Source organism: Ixodes scapularis, unplaced genomic scaffold (assembly GCF_016920785.2).
Source record: "Ixodes scapularis isolate PalLabHiFi unplaced genomic scaffold, ASM1692078v2 PGA_scaffold7__128_contigs__length_106722199, whole genome shotgun sequence".
Taxonomy (NCBI): domain Eukaryota; kingdom Metazoa; phylum Arthropoda; class Arachnida; order Ixodida; family Ixodidae; genus Ixodes; species Ixodes scapularis.
The window spans coordinates 37,866,236-37,872,112 of NW_024609882.1; the positions used below are offsets into that span (position 1 = coordinate 37,866,236).

The 5,877-nt window shown below is 48.4% G+C and overlaps 1 pseudogene; it reads right to left on the bottom strand.

Moving 5' to 3' along the window:
* Positions 1 to 240: 240 nt before the first annotated feature.
* LOC121833112 lies at positions 241 to 4,177 on the bottom strand (annotated as a pseudogene).
* Positions 4,178 to 5,877: the final 1,700 nt, after the last annotated feature.

The window sequence follows — 5,877 nt, forward strand, 5'->3', positions numbered from 1 at the left end:
GCACCTACTGCAATGTACCGCTGAATGGCCAGCGGGGGAGGAACGGAGAGAAAGGGAATGTTCCCTCGCCCTCTCGTTCACGCACCTCCCCGTTTGTCCAATGTACACCCTACCACATGTGAAGGGGATCTGATACACAACCCCCACTGCGCATGGTACAAAAGGAGTGCGGTGGTTTACATCACATTGCAAATCACTGTTCCTCCCTCGGTTGACAGCAGTGCACAGGCGTGACAGCTTCTGGGGTGCCGAAAACACCACTGGCACGTTAAACTTACGCGCCACTCACTTGACCTGATGAGAGAGGGCGTGGAGAAAAGGCACCACCACCGGTCTTGTTGTCGGTTTTTGTCTAATCTTAGGACTGGGGCGGCCCCTGAACACCTTTATGAGGGACTCAGCCACGCCCAGAATCAACGTAAGAGGGTATGCGGCCGATCTCAGCCTAGATACCTGAAACAAAAGACTGTTCTCACACCTATGATGGCATGACTTCGGCAGAGAAGCCCTCATACACCCCGTAGTAACCGCCCTCTTCACAAGCTTAGAGTGCGCTGAACCGAATGGAAGAACACCCTTCTTTGAACGTGGCTCATAGGACCAACATATATGCGACGGCTGCTTAGTTAGCCTCAGGTCCAAAAACTGTAGTGCTCCTGCTGATGGTGTCTCGAACTTAAAGGATAAACCGGGGGAGCACTTCGTAAAGCAGGCCAAGAAATCCAAACACGCGCCTTGAGGGCTCAGGCTCTGGTTTTCATTGTACAGCACTAGGTAGTCGTCCACATACCGAAATACTCTCAAAACCCGACACCCCAAAGACATTGCAATAGACCTGTCACACCTCGCCAGATATATATCACTGAGGACCGGTGCCAAACTCGATCCGATACAGATCCCACTCTTTTGCAAGTAAATTCCACTTTCAAATGTGACATATGTGGAGCTCAAGTAAAAACTCAATAATTCCAAAAAGGAATCCACCGCAACACCCGTCGAGTTCATGAAGGCAACCGAACCACTTGCTGCTATGCAGTCTCCCACAGCTAGCATCAATTCATCATGAGGGATCGAATAAAACATGTCCTCAACATTGTAGGACACGAACTCACAGCCTCCCGGATTGTCTTTTTTTAGGAAATCCACAAGGGCATCAGAATTGCGAATGAGAAAAGGGTCGTCCAACTTAAGCGGAGACAGGTGACGCTGAAGAAACGACGATACATGGAGCTGCCAAGAATCTTTCTGGGTAACAATCGCCCTGAACGGATTGAGCTCCTTGTGGGTCTTTACTGTGAAGAAGACCTCGAGATTGAGGCCTTTAGCGCCCGACACAGACTTCTTAAGGTTGTCCAACCCAAGCTGGCCGCAAAGCCTCACGGCCCGCGCCTTAACCTTCTTCAGCTCCACCCCCGGCACACCTCTGAAATTCTTCAGCACTGCCTGTCTCGCTCTTTCTTGAAACAAGCCCTCAGGCACTACAACAAAACCTCCCTCTTTGTCCGACTGCAACAGTTTCAACTTCGACTCATTGAACAACTGGACCACGGGTCCAAGCTTCACCCTAGGTAAAGGCCTTCGGTCTTTCCTCTTTATCAACCCTTCCACACATTCATGAACACACCGGTCCCTGAGGGCTTGTTTCAAGAAAGAGCGAGACAGGCAGTGCTGAAGAATTTCAGAGGTGTGCCGGGGGTGGAGCTGAAGAAGGTTAAGGCGCGGGCCGTGAGGCTTTGCGGCCAGCTTGGGTTGGACAACCTTAAGAAGTCTGTGTCGGGCGCTAAAGGCCTCAATCTCGAGGTCTTCTTCACAGTAAAGACCCACAAGGAGCTCGATCCGTTCAGGGGGATTGTTACCCAGAAAGATTCTTGGCAGCTCCATGTATCGTCGTTTCTTCAGCGTCACCTGTCTCTGCTTAAGTTGGACGACCCTTTTCTCATTCGCAATTCTGATGCCCTTGTGGATTTCCTAAAAAAAGACAATCCGGGAGGCTGTGAGTTCGTGTCCTACAATGTTGAGGACATGTTTTATTCGATCCCTCATGATGAATTGATGCTAGCTGTGGGAGACAGCATAGAGGCAAGTGGTTCGGTTGCCTTCATGAACTCGACGGGTGTTGCGGTGGACTCCTTTTTGGAATTATTGAGTTTTTACTTGAGCTCCACATATGTCACATTTGAAAGTGGAATTTACTTGCAAAAGAGTGGGATCTGTATCGGATCGAGTTTGGCACCGGTCCTCAGTGATATATATCTGGCGAGGTGTGACAGGTCTATTGCAATATCTTTGGGGTGTCGGGTTTTGAGAGTATTTCGGTATGTGGACGACTACCTAGTGCTGTGCAATGACAACCAGAGCCTGAGCCCTCAAGGCGCGTGTTTGGATTTCTTGGCCTGCTTTACGAAGTGCTCCCCCGGTTTATCCTTTAAGTTCGAGACACCATCAGCAGGAGCAATACAGTTTTTGGACCTGAGGCTAACTAAGCAGCCGTCGCATATATGTTGGTCCTATGAGCCACGTTCAAAGAAGGGTGTTCTTCCATTCGGTTCAGCGCACTCTAAGCTTGTGAAGAGGGCGGTTACTACGGGGTGTATGAGGGCTTCTCTGCTGAAGTCATGCCATCATAGGTGTGAGAACAGTCTTTTGTTTCAGGTATCTAGGCTGAGATCGGCGGGATACCCTCTTACGTTGATTGTGGGCGTGGCTGAGTCCCTCATAAAGGTGTTCAGGGGCCGCCCCAGTCCTAAGATAAGACAAAAACCGACAACAAGACCGGTGGTGGTGCCTTATCTCCACGCCCTCTCTCATCAGGTCAAGCGAGTGGCGCGTAAGTTTAACGTGCCAGTAGTGTTTTCGGCACCCCAGAAGCTGTCACGCCTGTGCACTGCTGTCAACCGAGGGAGGAACAGTGATTTGCAATGTGATGTAAACCACCGCACTCCTTTTGTACCATGCGCAGTGGGGGTTGTGTATCAGATCCCCTTTACATGTGGTAGGGTGTACATTGGACAAACGGGGAGGTGCGTGAACGAGAGGGCGAGGGAACATTCCCTTCCTCTCCGTTCCTCCCCCGCTGGCCACTTAGCGGTACATTGCAGTAGGTGCGGCTGCGTACCTGTTTTTCATGACTTGACGATCTTGGAGCGCAATAAAAGTAAGACCGCCAGGGAGATTGACTAGGCATTTTTCATTTTATCTAAAGGGGAAGGGCAATGTGTGAGCGCACGTCGGTGCACTTGGGGGATGATGAGGTCCTTTTTATCAGGGAGAATGGCAGGCATGTGTGAGGGTGATGACGTGGTAGAAATCTTGTCGGTTGGGTTGTAAATTTTTTGTGTCTTTATTGGTTCTTTCCTATGCTCTGTGTTTATTTTTCTGGTTCGCCTGAAAATTAAACTTTAGTTGACAGTCAGCGCTTTGTCCGTGCACTCCTTTAACTTGTCCTTTGTTCAATTTTTTGCGCTGTTTTCACGTTTGACGATGTTAAACCAACTAGCCCAACTTACCGCCTGGGTTCACTAGTGCCGTTCACGACGCCTTTTTATTGAAACTAAACAATTGAAATGATAGCGTCTACTATGTTACGGAGTTGGTCTCTGTTGATCGCTTCAAACCACCTTGCTGGCTCAAGTGGGTGAAAGGGCATTTGATGGTGCGATACGGTGTTATTAGGAGAGGGCCAGCATTTGCTTGCTGCTCAAAATGGTCCGCAGCAACTCATGGCTAAAATATAACCTCAGTATTAGGACCTATATATAAATAAATCGCAGCGTTTTTATTTTTAACATTCGGCCACTCTATTTCAATACAGCCAACAGACCGAGGATCACTGTTTGTCAATTTATAACTCGCGCGACACCATGGTGTCACGTGACGTTACAAAGTCACGCGACGTCACAGTTTCACGTAACGTCTAAAATCACGTGACATCCTGATGTTACGCGACACCATGGCATATGACATCTCTGTGGGCTTATTAATAATAAGCCATAGGGCCCATATGTGTTTAACGCTGGAACGTGTCTAACATACTAGCCTGTCGGTTTTCTCACGACCTTCACATATTTACACCTGATTGCTCACCTTCATTATTATGTAACGAATAAATGCACCGCTCGTGGTAATACAGTGATGAGCAATATGCCAGATAAACGATGAATGGACGTGCTGCAAACATATCACAACATAAAAAGTGCTAACTTGTGTTTAAGGGGATACAGCCAGCGCTAAAAATGCAGACACAATTCTTCTAGACAAAATAAAAGCTAAAAGTTTAGCATCGGCAATTCTGTCGTAGCGTCCAGTCGCTCTTCTGGCAATATTGCCGGTGTTTTGATGTCTTCGGGACGTGGAGCCCTGGTAAGTTCCCAACCGTCGAGACACCGCTGGATACGTTAGGCCCAGATGAGCGAGAACCGAACGTTTGCGCGAGTTGTCGAGGGTTGCATCATGCCCAAATCATTTTGTAGCCACGGCAGCCGCAGGATGTCTCTTCCGAAACAGCTGTGCGGAGAAGCATCGGTGGTCGTGCAGTTGATAGAGCTCACGATTTTGTTTATTAATTCGATTCCCACGAGCCACCACGATCCTCGTGTGTGCTCACACAACATGATACTTCCACTGCCGACGAGGCTGGGATTTGACTAACAGTTGCTTCTACCACACCAGCGAGTATTGCAACGCACGCGCTCGGTCTGCGTGCCTTTTGCGCTTGTGTATTTGGACAGGAAAATAAGGTTCCGCTTAATTGGTCTAGAATATATGTAGAATTGTCTGCACTGTCAGCTGCATAATATACAAACCATTAATCGCAAACCACATTAAACGCTATGACAGACATATAACACCAATTGTATTTCGCCCATTTAGTATACTTTCCGTTCACGCGCGCCGAAACAAAACAGGCGTATCTGTCGTACGTCCCCGCTGCACACAAAACAAGCGTGACGTGGAGTGGCGTGGCGTGACGTGACGTGGCGTGGTGTTGCGTGGCGAGAAGGTAGGGCTTGAAACTTACTCCAGGTGCTGAGTATGGGAAGCTTCGAAGCACAACCGCTGTCGCCGTCATCTTTCCAGTCTTGTTCGCACTTGATCGACAGCGAGGGCTTCCAGCAATACGCGAACAGACAATCAGCCTCGGAAGTACTAAAACATCTAGAATATATATATATATTAACTCGCATTGTACAAGTACCATGCACAAGAATCCTGAGGAAACGAACTAACCATACACGCTAATGCGAATCCCTGTATCCAGTATATCAAATTGTACTGCCAATTGGCACCATGTACCAAGACCCTGGGGTAACGATCTCACCAAACACGCTAATGCACAGCTTCTTTCTATTGTCTGCGAGAAACACAGTACGCCGAAAGTAACGCTAAGTAACATATAAAAAAAAAACAGTTGGAGCCGCTAGCGTAGCGCAATACTGAACAGGGTCGCAGCAGACGGCGTCTCTTTTAAATACGACTAAAAACAAATGGCGCAAGCTGCGAAAACTGACACTTTCGGCGCCTTTTGTTCTGAAGAAAAGGGGACCACAAAACTGGGCTTGATTTGCCCGAGTATTTTAAAGAACTTGCTTTGGTCTGTTGTAGTTAAAGAATAGCAATGCGAGCCCCTCGAAGAAAGCCCTCTGCTCGCCATGAATGGTGCAAATTTGACTGGAGGATTTTTCCTCTCCACTCGCCTCCTTTCCAGCGTTCGCTTTCCTAAAGTAGAAACGGTGGAGGGCTTTGTGTGAGGAGCTCATCCTAGTATTCTAAACCTGCAACAGACTATACGTTGCTAACGAAATATCTTTATCATGTCCGTCAGTAGGGTTGGCCGAGCGTTGTAGTACAGCTGGGCTGGACCGCAACGGTGAAAGGACA